We start from the raw sequence: 18119 nt of genomic DNA on the forward strand, positions 1-18119 counted from the left end.
TTCCTCAAAATTATAAATTAAGTCTTAAAGAGAGGGGATTGTCCCACGTTTATTAAGTACAAGGGTTTCTTAACCTTTAGTGACATCAAAATACCTATGAACTTCTCAGAATAATGTTTTTAAATATATAAAATAAAATACATTACAAAGGAAACCAATTATAGAGAAAAACAATTAACAATTTTTTTAATTAATGAAGAACAGAATAAAAAAAATCTAACCATATGTTGAAATGGTTTATAATTCTTTGAGATAATAATATTTGTGTTTAAAGATCTCTTCATTATCTGTTTCAAAAGAAGCATAAAATAGAAAGACATGTTTATGCCAAAAAATTCATAAGTGTCATGAAAGATTTTTCTTTGCAAAGTGGAAATGGAAGGTTACAATAGATGTTCCCATTTGTGGATAAAGTGTTAGTTGTCTCAATACCATGATTCTGTAGGTTATTTTTTATGAGATTAGTCTTAATGCTGTCTTTCATGAACCTGCTGCTGGTATTCTTCAGATTATTAATCAATCAGCAAGATTCTATTATCATTTATTAAGGAGATTCACCAGGAAGTAAACGAATTAATTCAAAACATTTCCCTCAGCATAAGGGGTATACTTTCTGCTTGTAGTCAAGGTTGGGGGGTGTAATATTCTCTCTAAAATGTAATGTTCTCTGTTGAGGTTTTCTTGAGATCTCTGGAGGCAGCCTTCTTTTCAGTTCAGTAATAACCACAAATGCAGCCAGGGATTAAAGTCCAAATCCTTTATTGTCTCCTTCAAAGTCCTTCACTTGTAGCTCGGTTAGTTTTCTGGAGGCCTTCCGGATTTTGGTTTCAGTGGAGAAGGGAAGGAGGAGAGCCTGCCACCACTTCTCTGTCTTCCCTAGTTCTGATTCTGACTGAGTTTGTCTGAGCTTATATGGTCTTTTATCCTAAATGTGAATCTTGTGGAATTATATTAAGTACTAAGTACATGTACTGAACTAGAGAACTGTTAACCACCATGCTAAATAACCATTGTCTCTATCAATTCCTCTGACTTAGCACCTTGTTTCAAATTCAGAGTTCTGGCCCATGGGGGGGGAAGGGGGACTCAAAATTCAATGAAAGTGAGACACGCCTATAAAGAATAAGTATGCAAAAGGTAGCTTCTTCCCCACTGGCCCTGGAAATTCTTTTTTCCCCTTTATAGATTTCTCAATGAACTTTTGGATGGATCATCTGCTATTGAGACAGAGCATGCCACTGATCCTGATTATCTCTGTTCCCCCTTCCTGTTTTATGGGAACAGAAATATGCCAGCTGTAGCTCTTCTGATACAATGGCCCATTACCAAGATCAGCTTCTGCTGGGATCAGTCCCTTTGATACTCCCCTGCAGTATCTCTGGATCTTGGAATTTCCATAAAGTTTGAGCACTTCCATCTCAAGGTTGCTGCTCGGTTACTTGCTGATTCCTCTAGTTGATGCTCTTTCCAATACACTCTGAAACTGACTTTTGCCATTGGAATCTCTGATGAAACTTCTGGATCTACTGCATGAATAAAATCACTGTCTGCACCCATCTACTTCAGAATAACTATGGGCCTGATTTTAGGAAAGAGTAACCACAAGAAAGTTGGAGGTGGCTATATTCTTGAAGCTTCCCAGGGGTCCTCAAACTTTTTAAATAGGGGGCCAGCTCACTATCCCTCAGACTGTTGGAAGGCCGGACTATAGTAAAAACAAAAACTTTGTTTTGTGAGCCTTTAAATAAAGAAACTTCATAGCCCCGAGTGAGGGGGATAAACGTCCTCAGCTGCTGCATCTGGCCTGTGGCCTAGTTTGAGGACCCCTGCTAGCCCCATGGAGTGCTTGTACTTGTGGGATTTGGGCGGAATTGAGCACCTGCCTTTCCCCTTACCTGATTCTCACACTAGCTCAAAGCAACCCTATATCCTTGTAGTCATAAAGGAAAGAGAGCAAATAAATTGGTCTCACCTTTTGTATACTCCCTATGTTCTGCTTCATCAGTTCCAAATGCTCACCTGTTTTGGTTCTTATTTCTCTCCTTTTTTCTCTAGTATTTTCTCTACAATCTCCTAACCATTTGCTTCACTATTTATATCAGAGCCCATGTCGTGAAGGAACTACCCTTGGGTCTCAATCTTCTGAATAGCGACTGTTTATATCAGATTACTATTTCAATAATCCAAAACTACTAGCTGATTTAAAAGTTCCCTTTTTCAACACCAACATTTTCCCCATTATATGTCCATAAAGCATGGAATACTCTGATCGCTGAAGAATCAAAATTGCAACTAGCTTAAAGGACAATGAAGGGGAAACAAAGTAAATTTAAATACCCATGATGACCTGTGTGTAGTAGATTTGCTGCCATACTTTGATCCATTATTATTCTGTCATCATGCTAAATGGACTGACATATTAGGGTCTGAAATATAATACTGAAAGCTACCATGGCTTCTACCATGGCACTGTCTTCAAGTTAAACATCCCTAGTGCTTTCAGTCACTCCTTATAAGGCATAGAGTGGGATGTGAGCCAGGTGATAAGAACTAACTTTCAGAAAAGCATATTTATGCAACATTCATCGTCTAGGAACACTCAAAGTAGATGGGTTGGGGATGTGCTATGAGTCATTATAAAATTTAATAGTCATAGCCCATGAAGTTTTTGTTGTCCTATAAAGAAATTTACTGATGCTGTTTGTGTGTGGTTAACCTTGGTCACCAAATCTGTGATAATATATCCTAATCATGCTGTCAAGTCTGGAACAAACAGCACATTTGATTATCAGTTCCTAAGTCCAGTAACCCAGAATCTTTGTGTAATTAACAGAACACTGTGACCTCCTTTCCAAATCTCTCGGTAATATTGTTATTAATAATAATAATAGCAATGTTAGCCATTCACAGTACTATTTTTAAACATTATAAAAATATAGTCAAATTTAATGAAAGAAATTATTATACCAGAATTTAACTTTTTAGACTATTATACTAATTTATTTAATCAACAAATATGTATTAAATTCACATGTGTGTGTCACTGTTCTAGGTACTATAAGGAACACAGAAGTATTAAGTATGTTACTTACCTTTAAGAAACAATGTAATTACCTGTTTTCTTATCACATGTGGCCCTTTAGGGTTAGAAAAGATTTATTTATTTATTTGTTTATTTTTTTCTGAGGCAATTGGGATCAAGTGACTTTACAAGGGTCACACAGCTAGGAAGTGTTACGTGTCTGAGGACACATTTGAACTCAGGTCCTGCTGACTTCAGAGCTGGTGCGCTATCCACTGTGCCACCTAGCTGCCCCTAGAAAAGATTTTTTAAGAGTTTATCTAGTTCAGAGGTATCAGACTCAAGACCCTTAGACTTCAGAACTCCAAAATGGAATCAGAACCGAAATTAAATGTAATAGGAAATGTTTAACAATATAAAAACTCAAAACAACATAATAATGTTAATTAATTTTCTGTCAATATGTGGCCTCTAGAGATCCATTTATGTTTAATTTTGATACCACAGATCTAGTCTATGCAATTCAAGTTTAAGAATTTCAGAGAATTATAAAAAAAGTCTCACATTAAGTTAAATCAAATATTAGATTTTTTTTGATAGTCTACCTACAAACAACTAATTTAATGGGTATGTTTGGTGATATAAAAATGATGCAAAGTGTATGCATTCTCTACCTCATAGCCTTCCCTGAGTCCCTCATCTCTTTGGCCTGCTACAAAAAGATGAAGAGACATATAGCTAGCTAAATTCCAGATGCCCCACAAATGTTCCAAGCTAGGGCAGTCTGGTGATGTAGTGGTTAGAATGTTGGACTTACTGTTTGGAAAATGACTTTGAAATCCTACCTCTCTGAGCTTGAGCAAATCACTGAACCTCTCCCAACCTCAGTTTCCTCATCTGTAAAATGAAGATAAAAATAGTATATCCATCACAAGGTTAATGCGATGATCAAATGAGATCACATACTATGTAAAATGATTGTTAACTTTAAAGTACTATATAATATTAGCTTGTATTATTTTATATTGAGTGAAGAACCTGATCTGATTATTTGAATCAAGTCTCTCTCTTCAACACCAATATTCTTTCAATTAAACCCATTATGTGGCTGAAAAACATGGAACATCATGCTCTCTGAAGAAGCAAAATCATAGGTGACAATGAAGAGAGACATGATGAATTTAAATACTGAAGTCTCCATACCCCTGAATAGGATGGCACCCAGATTAGCTACACTTATTTTTAGTTAAATTTACAGAAAGGACTTCATTGTCTCATTTGTCAACTCATTCCAGTATCTCACAGTTCTCAAAGTGAGAGTTCTTATTTGTAAATTGTAGATTCTCTCTGCTTTAAAGTAAACCTTCTTCCTTTTGTCTAACTTTTGATGGAAGTGGAAAATAGGTTCCTAGAATTACTGCTGTAACTACCCTTTGAATAGAAAGACATTGCCTCTTCTCACTAAATATACCATTTCTGTAATCCTTATCTTTGAATATGTATGTGATCAAATTTGAGGATTTTCTTTTAATACTGAAAAAAATCTTGTCAATGAATACCTATGGATAATCATTATTCTAGAAACAGACCCTCTAGTTCATGTGATAAGCTTAATTGTAGCAACATGAATTGTCTTTAAGAAATCCATGAAAGTCATGATGAACATGCTTCCTTCTGTTTCTTTGATGCCGGCAGTAGGAGAGTGGCAACTAGTGTCATGATTAATGCTTTTTATAGAGGTTCTTTTCCAAAGTATCAGTGGAGCACTATGTTTCTGTTCTGTTGAAGACCCCCCCCCCAAAAAAAAAAAAAAAAACTGTGACATCTTATACTTTGGGCTGACTGGATGGATTTCTGGAAGGAATTGTTAACATTTTTAATTACATGCCTAGAAAAAAAATGTATTTATCTTTAAAACTATAAGCTTAAATGCCATGGATAAAGAAATACAGTTGTTTTCAGAGACCTGGCATTTTGAAAAAATAGAGAGTGATCAAGTGAAAGAATTTTTTTTTTAAATTCTGAAATTAAGAGCATGTTGAATTTAATACAACAGCAAAGCATAGTGTGAGTCACTACTTGGTGCTTGAAGCATGAAGTTATATTTAGACCATTTGGCCCCATTCTTTAACAGCTGTCAGTTCTTGTTCAGCTGCTACCTAGAAACAAGCTCTTATTGAGAGTTTGTGATATAAAGTCAAACTTCATGTACAAAAGAGGGGAGAGTAATAATAATGATGATGATAGCTCAGATTCATGAAGCAAAGCTTTGCCAAATACATTACATACATTAGCTCATTTGAACCTTATAACATCCAGTGAGATAAAGTACTACAAGGAGAGCTTATCATTTGGAAGAATAGAGCACAAAAATAATGTTCTGGTATTGGAAAGATTAGGATATTAAGATATTAACTCTGGAGTTATTTGTCTATCATCTCTTGATTGCAAACAATTTTATTTTCTTTGTACTTCCCAGAGCACTCTGCATAGTAAGAAATGCTTATTAAATTTTGTTGGATTGGATTTGAATTGTAGCCCATTGTTTTCATTTTTATGGATCAGAAAAATAACTATATAGTGAGCATCTTTTGAGTTTACCTAGAAAGTTACTGGCAGAACAAGAGAAATAAAAATCAGGGATTTTTTGAAGGTAGTGAATATAATCCAGCAATCTTCTATTCTCCAGACTAAATAAACCCTAGTTCTTTCAATAGAGTCTCATATGGCTTGAACTTAAAACCTTCCATAAGTCAAGCATTATGATAATTGATTTGATTTCTACCATCCTGGTTACATTCCTTTAATGCTATACAATTCATTAGACCTCTTACTTTTGTAGTGCCCAGAACTAAACACAGTATTTCAGATTTGTTCTGACCAGGGCAGAATACAAAGGGACTGTTTTCTTTTTGTTCCTTTCACCTATGCTTCCTGTAGTGTAGTATTGGCTTCTTGGCTACCCTATCATGATGACTGATGCTGAACTTGTACCCCACCAGAATTTCTAGAACATTTCCAAACGGCTGCTTAATAATGTATCCCCCTTCTTGTAATAAAAAAGTTGATTTTTTGAACCCAAGTATAAGACTTTTCATTTATCCCTATTGAACTTTATCTTGTTAGATTCAGCCCAGTGCTTTAACTTGTCATTATCTCTTTGGATTCCAACACTTTGTCTTCCATTGTCCCTTCCAGTTTTGTGTCATCTACAAATTTGACCTATATTCAAGTCCTTGTTAAAAATATTAATCAACACAGAGCCTAGCCCAGATACCTGGCACTTTATTTGAGAAACCCTGCTAAGTTGACTTTGAATTATAAATTTATACTATTTGAGTCTGACCATTCAACCAGATCTTAATCCATCTAATTGTACTGCTATCTAGTCCACAGCTCTTCATCTCTTCTACAATAACAATATGAGATATTTTATCAAATGCTTTACTGAAATATAAATAAATTCTGTCTATACTATTGCTTAATGTATGAGTTAAGGATTCCTTTCAGAAAAAGAAAACAAAAATAGTTTGTTAGGCCCATTCTTGATCAATTCAGTCTGACTCTTTGAAGCAAAGATTTCATAGATTTAGATCTAGAAAAGTCCTTAATTCAATCCTATGGCTTCATTTTGCAGATAAAGAAACTGAGGCCCAAAGAGGTTATAACTTAACCAAGATCACTCAATAAATGGCAAAGGTCATTTGACTCTATATCCTTTTTAAATGTACTATTGAGTTTCTTGTAATCATAATTACTTTCTTTTTTCTTCTCTAGCCATCTCTTTAGTAATCCATTCCAGAATTTACCTAGGAATCACAGTTGGCAGACCTATTTCACTTTGTTTGTTTTTTTAGTCTGGAGAACATTGGCCAGTCACCAATCCTGTGGCAATTTTTGTTCTGTTTATAATGAGAAGGTCATTTCCCTTTAGAGAAGAAAGAAGCAAAATAAAAATTCTTTCTACTGTCACTTTATCATTGTCCAGTTGACCCCAAGAAAAAGTTCTATTCCTCCTTATAACTTTCTCTTTTCCCAAATAGAGCTAAAATAAAACCTTATTGTTGTTGTTAGGTTTCTTCTCCATCTTCAGCTCCTTCTGACTTTTAGAACTCAACATTTTTTTTGTTGTTGTTGTTGAGGCAATTGGGGCTAAGTGATTTGCCCAGAGTCACACAACTAGGATGTGTTTAGTGTCTGAGGCTAGATTTGAACTCATATAAGACCATAATATACATTTCTGAGAAGTCCTCCTGACTTCAAGGCTGGAGTTTGAAGCACTGCACCACCTAGCTGCCCCCTACTCTTGACAGTTTTTACAGGCTTATATATTAGACTTACATTTCCTGTCCCTGATTCCATTTTCTGTAAATATCTCAATCTCCTATAGTTAGATTGAAGGATAGCTATGTTTATGTATACATAAATGTCTATGTGTTCGTGTGTGTGTGCATATATAGAAATGTGTGCATACATATACATTTATATGTATCATATATATGTGTGTGTGTATGTATGTATGTAGGTATATATTTCTTCCTCATTGAAATTGTTTCCTTTTGTTTCTTTAGAATATCATTCCTAAAAGTTTCTCAGTTCTCCTAGGATGACTTCCCTAGTAGAATTAATTTTAGGCCATAAAATTAGCCTTTCTTTCCTTTAACCTTTTTTCTACCTGATTTCCCAGAATCTAGGATGCAAGTCAAACTAAATCTAAATTTTCTTTCCTTTATTACAAACTATAAAAGAAAGAGCAATCTCTTTCCCTAAGGCTCCCATCATTCTCACTCCAATAAATAGTTATTTTCTATTAGCAAGAATCACATTATACAGAATAGATTTTCCTTGTTGGTTTCTTCACATTTTGAATGATGAAATTAATCATTAAAGTGAATCAAAAACCTATCAACTTCTTTTGACAGAAATTAGATCTCTCTGTGATGGCTAGTATTCAAAATCTTCCAACACAGATTTATTTCAGTATTTTTGCCAGATTTTTATGATCTTTTTTCTGACTCTCATATATTTACTTTTTCTGTTCAGGGAGTATATAGTATATCCTTACAAATTTTCATCCAAATGCCCTCTACTTCTTCCTTTCCCATCATTAATTAAACAGATGGTCTTCTTAATATACAATTTCATTCTACTTCGCCCCCTTTTATCTAATCTGTTTTTTATATAGTCAAGCTTTGCCAACTAAATGATACATTTTAGATCAAATTTTCTGTTTTGAATTAACAACTATAGATCCTCTTTCTTATTGTCTAACCTTTGAGTATTTTTGTATATCTATCTATGTATCTCTCTCTTTCTCTCTCTCTCTCTCTCTCTCTCTCTCTCTCTCTCTCTCTGTATATATATTTATCTGTCTGTCTCTCTATGTATCTAGACCTGGGTGTCCTGTTCTTAGAATCATCTTCTTAATTTGGCCACCACTGTTTCCATCTGAACTGCTGCAGCAGATGGGAATTGCCTTTATCTCCATGTTTCTAAAACATCTCCAATGTTTCATCAGCATTTTCTCCTATTTCAACTGTTCCTTCCTCCCCCCACATGCCATCATTTTATCTATATATTACCAACTCACTCTTGGTAAAAGACATCTTAAAGTTTCATATGGATTTTTTTTTTTTTCAAACTCTCATGCCAGATTGAATGCTCTGATGACTTCTTCAGTTCCATTCCTTCAGTAACTCCTAGGAAGTGCCACATTTCCCCAAATTATCCCACCTAGTTTGTCATCTGTCAAATCACCTTTTTTTTTAATGTGTGGGTGAAAGATAATCAGAAATCATTTAGTAGACTCAAAAAGTGGAAAAAAGAACAAAAAATTCATATAAAAGGTGCAAAATCAAATATATTGGTAGGTCAAGATCCATCATTTCTTATCCTTCTAAAAAGAAAAAAAAAATCTACTCTGCTTTGATTTGCTGTTCTCTGCCCTTGCCTTTGTCATCTAAATTCTGACTCTTCTTTCTTAGGGGGTTGGATTAGTTCTTGTTTTTCTTTCTCACAAACTTCCTGACATAAATTCCCAGAATTTTCTTGGGACACAAGACCAGTGTTCCTGAAATATTGTATCTACTTGATCTTTTTCTTTTTTTAATGGCAAATTTCCCCCACTTCTTCCTCCCTCCCTGAGGTAATTGGTTTTTTCCTTTAGAAATCATTGTTGTGGTTTATAAATTACTTCCTAATTCTCACAGTCTCACATTATTTTTTGAGAAAAATAAAAATTATTCCATGATGAGCTTGCTGGTGGTGTTTTTCCAGCTTTTGTGTGTATGTGCACTCAGCATTGTCAATTAATGTTTTGAAAAATCTTCTTTATATCTGATATACCTTCCAAAAACATTGTAAAGAGGCTTCTGTAAAATATAATCTAAATAAGAAGGGGACAGCAACAAAGGTGAGAAAGTAGAAGCGCAAAAATCAGAAAAACAGTATGCTGGCATTCTTGGGAAGGATTTTGATAGTCATTTGCACCACTATTTCCTCATATAACTATGACTCCATGAAGTTATTTTCAGAATTAGCAAACTGTTTTGAGAATATTTGAGACTCTTTGGAAGAAGAGCTTCTGTACAGCATTTGTGATTGTAAAGGTTTCTCAGAATAATAGGTTAGAAATCAACTAAGTTACCCTTAAGATGTACCCTCTCTACCTTGATATGGTACACCTAGGTAGATGATAAATTTTAGTGGATTTTTTTTTCCTCTATTGCTCAGACTTCCTGAAAATGCCCTAAAGATATCAGAATCAATGTATACTTTTATTTCTGTCAGTAAGTTCGGAATAAGAACCTCTGTTTTTGTTAACTGTTAGGCCAAATCCCTCACTTAAATCCAATTCACTTACATGTCATGGAATCACCTCCCTGAAGTCTTTGAGAACAAAGGACAAACAACAGCAGCAGCAGAAGCAATAACAAGGAGTATAGAAGGGAATAGCATTTATCAAATGCCTACTATATGCCAGACATTATGCTAGATACTTTACAAATATCTGATCCTCACATCAATCCTGCAAGGGAGGTATTTTTATGATTCCCCATTTTACAGATAGGAACTGAAACAGACAAAGGTTTGAGGTAACTTCCCCAAAGTGACCAAGCTAATAAATATTTGAAATGGGCTTTGAACGTCTTAGATCTTCTGGACTTCAAGCCTAGTGCTCTATTTTCAGTACCACCTAGCTCCTTCTAACAGCTATACTGCTACCTGTAACACTAAATGTGTGTAAGATGAATTTGGACTATTTCCATCAAACAAGAGCTTGAAAATCAGATGCATATAGAGAAAAAATGTCTTTGTGTTGCCATTATATGAATAAGATATAAAGGATAGTTTTATATATGTTAATTCAGTCAATTAGTATTCAGTAAAAGGGAGATAGTAGGCATGACAAATTGCCACTCTGGAAGATTTGTTTAAATTGTACTCTTTATGTAAGGATGGAAAACTGAGTGAATATTGAGTACCTACTGCTGTTGATCCCTATGTTAATATTCCTTCAAGATATGAGTACAATATTGTTATAAGTTCTATGAGAATAGATTCTTTAAAATATCTCTCTAAACAGTAGGGGAGCTACAGTGGGTATGGTATAAATTAGATAATTGTGTCCTGGGAGATAATGTCTGTGTTTGCTTCCAGAGTAGAGCAGAATTATATTGACATTCCCCACTGCTAAAAAAGGAATAAGGAAAGGCCATACATAGTTGGTTTGAGTTTGATAGGCTGGGACTTGACATACTTAGAGAAAAAATGCCAGTTTTCTAAGTCATGTCTATAAAAATAACAACTCAGTGTCTACAAAGTTCTCTTAAGTCAACACCTTTCTTTAGGTTGTCACAGATATCTAGCTTAAATAAAGGTAGTTTGAAAGAAGAATTTGATGTACTCTCCTGGTAGGTTTTTCTGGTTCCTATTCTTGGATCACCTTTCATTAACCTTGCAGCTCATTATAAACTTGGCATCAAAGGAAAATTTTAAGTGCATTTAATATTTAACCATGCAGAAAATAGAAAATTTAATTGTATCAAAAATATCATCAAAGTTTAGTGAAAAGCTACATCTATACCGTTGTTTACAAAAATCCTTCTGGGTGAAGGATTTATCTAGTGAGTGACAGGAAACAATTGTAGCATGGCAAACAAACAAAATCTACAAAGGATTCCCAAACTGTCTCTAGTCACCAGCTTCAAATATCTCCCCTTAAAGGCTTTTATCATAGCTATTCAAAAATGTTGGCTGCTTATCTCCTTTTCTGTTTTTTTCCACTCTAAAGGAAAAATATGGGGAAAGATGTGGAAGAGGGGAATAATTCAGAAATTACATAATCCTTGCTTAATTGAGAGTTGAAGAATTTGAAGCCTGATTATAAGCTAAGGAGAAATAAAATGGAAGACGATCCAAAAAATTCTAGTAAAATATGCTTATTAATATGCAAAAGCACTGCAAACCCTTTAGCAGGATTGACTGATATTCTCCTTATAGGGAAATCATATTAGTCCACATATGTAATCCTGTAACTGAAAGGAGTTAAAACTCCATTTAAGATTATAGTAGTTTACTCACAAATCATGTCAGAATTCTACATATTTATTGCTTTATAGAATATTGGATATCTACCCTATGGCCAAAACCCAGTCTAATGTATAAATTTGTTTTGCCATTTTAGTCAAGCACTTAATAGAAAAACAGTAGCTGAGTACTTGTACAACAGACACAAATGTGATACAAGACCATAATATACATCTCTGAGGAATGTAAATTCTAATAGTGGAAATACAAGACATGAGTAATTATAATGAAAGGTAGAACCATTGCAAAAAAGAAATTTTGTAGAGGGTTGGAACTCTGCAGAAGTATACTTGAAACAAGGATACTTACAAGGTGTTAACTCAGTGGAATTGATGAGATGATGGTTCTCTAGTTCACAGATATATACTTAGCATGGTGTTGTAATGGTTCTCTAGTTCACATATATTCAGTAATGATGTCATTGTAATAGGGTATATAAGGACTGAGAAGGACTGGAAAAGAGACATTCCATCTTTGACCAGCTTCGTGGTGGCTGTCCTGCCTTCATCACTTTTCCACTAAGACCAAGGATTTGGGCTGATCCCAAGAACCTCGCCCAAACACTACAAAATCTAAACAAAGTACTATGATATACACTTCCCTTTGGGTGAGAGACTGGCAGGCAGACAAGAATCAAAGAAGCCTTCATAGAATCTAAGAGATGGACATTGGAGATTGACATTAATAAAGAGAGAAACAAGAGAGGATAGCAAAAGAATGTGGAATGAGTATTCCAGTTGAACCCAGATGAGAGTATGCTAGAAGACTGGAAGAGTATGTTGGAACCTGATTATAATGGACATTGAATCACAGAATAAGGATACTTTATTCTGGAAATGATGAAACTTTTAAATAGAGTAGTGACAGAATAACTATCCATGGTCCAATGACCTCATACTAGAAAATAAAGAATTATAAAGGTGTTATGAATTAAGCTATTTCTGACATGCCATCTACAAACCCTTCTGTGTTCTTCATTTTACAACAAAAAACATGTGCATTTATTACAAACTGACTGTGTAAGGCATTGTACTAATATAAGAGGGTACAGATTTGTTTCACCCTCCTATTTCTTTTCCCCAGTCCTAACTCCTTGATATTAGTCACAGGATGTAATCACTAATAATGAGATTTTAATATGTTTAAAAGATATTGATACCTTCTTATCCTTTTAATAGTATGAATATCTCTCTCTTTCTGGTTGAATAAACAATAATGAACTATGACCACAGGTAACCCTTGAAAGTTGCAATTCAGTCCATCTGTGTCAGGGTAATAATCTGGAAGCCAGAGGTTGCGAAAGAAAAGAACCTTGCACTTCATTTTTAGTGTTTCTCTCCTTTTCCTCCCCCAGGTGCTTCCCCATTGGCAGACCACAGCTCTTAGGAAAGGCCTTTATTAAATTAGGATAGGAAGAAAATTAGTTACAAAACATCTCTCTCCTATAAACCTGGGATAGATACTCTCACAGATAAAATAATTTTGGTGGAAATGATGACACAAACTGAAGAGAACCGTGGTAGAAAAACACAGGTAGAGAATACATATGGCCACAGTGACTCATTCTTCTGTTGTTGCCAAGTCTGTAAGGCCTTTATCTCCCTTTGCAATTCGATAAGGGAAAGAGAAAGCTGGTGGTAGGAGGGCTAAAAAAGTAGTAAAGATACACAGCTTTTATACAGAGATTACATCACAAGTAAGAGAGCATTGAGAAGGGCAGGGGGAGGCATCTAATTGGTTGTTACTATCCGGAGAGATTGGAATGGAAGGTTTCTGTTTCCCCGAAAAAAACTGATTTCTAGGAAACAGACAATCGAGCCTTCAAGCTTCAGATATAGCTGGCCAACGCTCAAGTACATAGGGGCCTGCACATATTAGACAGTTCATAGGGGAAATACAGAAATAATGAAAATAAAATACAGAAAAAGAATTCATACATTTCTGTAAGTCCTTCACTTTATCTCCCTATTCCACACAAGAGTACCTGGCCCATAGGAGGCACTTAATAAAGGTTTATTGCCTAACTGATTTAGCGGGCACTTATGCCTATTGTATTGGATCAGAAGGAGCCAGCATTTACTCAGGAAATTGTGTAAATAAACACTTACTAATTTATAAAGTAAGAGAAAACAGAAAAACTAGAAGGTGGTTGCTGAGCACCTTGAAGGAAGCAATGGATTCTAAGAAACCAACATGGCAAGAGAATGTGTTCCAGGAATAGAATAGGGTACTTATTTTTGCAAAAGCATGGAGATAAAATGTCAAGTTTGGAGAACAACAGGTAAACCAGTCTAGCTAGCACATAAAATTTCCCTGGGGTCAACTATAACACAGGAAAATGTCAAGATGGTACAAGTCATCCAGGAACAATAGACCCAACCCTAAGGGGAAATCATACACTCCTCAGCTAAGGAGAACTCACATGATTCTCTCTCCTCTTTCTTCTAAGACATTTAGTTCTGCAACTGCCTGGTAGAACAGCCTAAAGCATCAATATGGGAATTCTGACCCTCATTGTTTTTAACCATAAACTCCACCCCATAGCTCAGCTTCCCTATCCTTCTTACTGTAAGCAATAATAGTAATAGGGCTTTAGGAAGATTTACCTAGGCATCATGTAAATTATGGTGGATCAGAGGTAGGAGATAAAAGAGATAAGAAGGCAAGAAAGGAGGTTGTTAAAATAGGATTGACTGAGGTAATGATTGCTTAAGTGAGAGTGGTGACAGTGGGGGTGGCAGGGAAGGAATGAACGTAAGAGATTGTGAGTGTGGTAAGTGAAATCTGAAGGTACTGGGGAAGCAAAGATTCAAGTTTGAGCATATTGATTTATTATGCAAAGTATTTCATTTGCATAACAAATCATACCCTGCCTCTTCTGATTGGCACGGGACCTTGAATAGTAAGGGAGATGGATTTTTATGCATTAAAAGAAAATAATTAACAGAATATAAACCAGGGTATTAGATTAGGTCATTTGATTTCTATTTGGAGCAAAGATTAGGGGTTTTCTGAATTGGAAGGGGTAGCGTGAACAGGTGCTATTTCCTGAAATCAAAAATATAGGTATCCTTCCCCCCCACAAGTGTCTTATTTAATCAAAGGAACATAAGAAACTGGGGCCTGTTTTCAGATAAGATATATATGGTTTACTTGAGATCTGTAATTATGAAAAAATTATTTTTATCAATTTTCAGATTTGACTGGATTTCTGGTCATCATAACCGAAGTCCTTAGATAAGGGTCTCTAAGTACTACTGAGGTGATTCAGCTTTCCAGCAATGCAAAACTAGATTCAAACAGTACAATAACATTTTCTCACAAGACATAAATTAGACTGGATTCATAATTGAATAGAAAGGGGAATAAGCTACATCCAGAATTGAGTCACAAGATGGCCTCAGTGCGGTTCACTCAATTTTCCAAATGGAGAATATTGATTAGAGTTGAGAGATCAAATTGGATATGAGGAGGCTGAAGGATAAAGGAGAAGAAAAAGCCTTTATTCCTCTGGGGTTTTTTTCTAGGTGCTGCCATATTGAAAGGAACAGAAAGTTAGGAACAAGCAGGTTTAGGGAGAAATACTGAAATTAATATGGACATGTTAAGTTTGAGGTTGAGTTGGACATGCCCACCTAGAAATATTAATTTAGAGCCCTGATTAAAGTTACAATTAGAGCTAAAGATGTGTGATGTTTCCACATAGAGGCTAAGGAAGAAATGAGATCTATTAGGAATATAGTGGAGTGAAAGAAAAAAAGGCAAGGATAGAGCCTTGTCTATTTTGGGAATCTAGAAGGAAGAATAAGAGCCAATAGAGGAATAAATATGTGGCCAGAGAATTAGGAGAACAGCAACATAAATGAGGTTTCTTTCATAAAAGCTAAGAGATGGTAGGAAGAATAACATGAAGAATAATAAAGCTGGATACTGGGACATTACTTTGATGTCAACTACATGGATGATCTTTTTGTAGTTTTAAGGAGGTGAAAGGCATTTCACTTAATGGCAAGTTTGATTTAAAAGTCATGCAAAAGAGGAAGGAATTTTCTACTATAATGTTAGGGAAGATTTGTAACACCATGTACTTTTTGATTTCTTTTATGTGCCCTCCCTGGCTCTCTTCTCCCTACTCTTACCTCATTGTCATTCAGACTATTTTTTCCAACCATTCAGACTATTTTTTCCAACAATTTTCATTAATCAGATTGAGTTTAAAAATCTAAAAGATCGCTCTGAAGATCACATTATTTCCAGCCCCATCTCCCCAAAAGGAAGGTTGATTGGGGATATAAGCCTTCCTTAGCACTTGCCTATTCAACTTCTCTTTAGGATTCCAGGTAACTTAAGCAAAGGATGGTATTTCCTAAAGTTTAGATAAGTGATAGGGCAAAGAAAAGGCAGATTATGTAATCATTGTAGTTTATGTCCTTAGTAAAGTACTAAGTAAACTCCAGAAGCCTCCCTATTGTCTTTAGAATCAAATGAAAACTTCTTTCTTAATCTTGTAAAGCTTTTTACAACCTTGTCCAACCCATCTTTCCAGTTTCATTTTTTACTTTTCTCCCCACATTCTGAAGTCCAGCCAAGCTGGCTTTCAGTCTGTTTCTCACACATGACCCTCCATCTCCCTTCTCTGTGCCTTGGAATTGATCGTGTCCCTTATGTTTGGAATATTCTTCCTCCTCACCTCTACTTCATAGGATTCTTCTCTTCAACACAAAATAATTCAGGCACCACTTTCTTAATGAAGAATCTTTTCTCCTATCACCCCCTTCCCTAATCGGTAAGTTCCTCCCTAAATATCTGGTAGTTGTTTTCATTTATTAATTATCTATTAGTTCTATATTTGTATATATATGTACTTGTCTCTCTTGTTAGAATATAATCTCCTTTAAGGAGGAATTATTCTATTCTTTAATACAATCATATAGTGCCTGGCATATAACATACTCTTAATAAATACTTGTTGAGGAATGGATTTTAGGTCCAGTTGCTTTATAAAAGTTTGTCATGAAGACACTAAAAGGAGTTACACAACAGTGTGACCTTAGTGTTCCTTTAAGGCTTATCTCTATCCTATACCTTTAAATAAAAAAAACATGGAATGGACTGACTTAAATATGACTCAAGTAATAATAACAATACCAAGATGGTACCTTGGATATAGTACCAGCCTAAAGTTAGGAATCCTCATCTTCCTGAGTTCAAATCTGGCTTCAGACATTTACTAGCTGTGTGACCCTGAGCAACTCACTTAACCCTGCTTGCTTCAGTTTCTTTATCTGTAAAATGAGATGAAAAAGGAAATGGCAAATCATTCTAGCATCTCTGCCAAGAAAATCCCAAATGGAGTCACATATAGTTAGACATAATTGAAAATGACTCAATAGCAACTACAAAACGATAATGAGATGACTAGAATAACAATTGTGTGAGTAGGAAATGCCAGGAAAACAGGCCTGAGAGTACCTCTAGTACTCTAGTACTTTAGTATCAAGTCTGAAAAGTGGCTGTGGTGATACAGGAAAGGCAAATGGGGAATAATGGATCCCAAAATAAAGCACTCAGAGACTGACAGTACACCATGTGAAAGGACTGTCACATACTGACCACATCTCATTTGAGATTTACTGCAGAAAATTTCCCCTGAGGCTTTCAGCATAAGCACAGCTGTGGCAAAGACAGTAAACAGGATACTGCCTAGGATTACATTATGATGAAATGAAATATACAGTACAGTGTAGTTCCAGAAATACATTATTGCAGACTACAATATCAGTCTGATAGAATCAAAACACAAGACAGACTGGCTAATTAGTGTTCGCAGAACAAAAACAACCTCAGCCCTTAGTAACCGAACCACCAAAGATCAATTTGAGCATGCTTCGTGCTCTTAACAAAGATAAATTTGCTTTTAGACCAAAGCCATTGTGGCTTGTAATCAGTCAGTCAGTCAATAAGCATTTACTGTGTTCAAGGCACTATGCCTTTTGGGTAAGCAAAAAGGCAAGCTCTAGGGGCTTTTATTCTAATGGGAGGAGACAATGTTTAAAAGGATGTATATACAAGGACTATACAGTGTATCTGTATAGTATATACACACTATATACACATATGTATTGCTATACATATATGCACACTACATATGTGTGCATGCATAGTACACACACATATATACACACATGTATTGTGTGTATGTATACATATACACAGAGTAGCTGGAAAGGTCATATTAAAGAGGAAGGCTGAAAAAATCCATAATGTATAATATAAGCAGACAGTCAAAATAAATTCTCACTTTGGTATTGCAGCAGAACTAGAACCAACAGGTTCTATGCAGAGCATAGAAACAAATTAAGATTTGATGTAAGGAAAAAACTTCTTAAGAATTAGAACTGTCCCAAAGTGAAAGGAGCTGTTTTCCAGAGGTAATAAGTTCTGCCTCCCTATAAAGGTCTTCAAGCAAACATCAAATGGGCACTTGCCAGGTATGTTATAGCAATGA

At 35.3% G+C, this 18119-nt stretch overlaps 1 protein-coding gene across 1 annotated transcript in view; it reads left to right on the top strand.

The window, feature by feature from the left end:
* PRKCH (protein kinase C eta) overlaps positions 1-18119 on the top strand; it is a 258990-nt gene that overhangs the window by 225460 nt on the left and 15411 nt on the right. The window lies entirely within an intron of this gene.

Source organism: Sarcophilus harrisii, chromosome 2 (assembly GCF_902635505.1).
Source record: "Sarcophilus harrisii chromosome 2, mSarHar1.11, whole genome shotgun sequence".
NCBI lineage: Eukaryota > Metazoa > Chordata > Mammalia > Dasyuromorphia > Dasyuridae > Sarcophilus > Sarcophilus harrisii.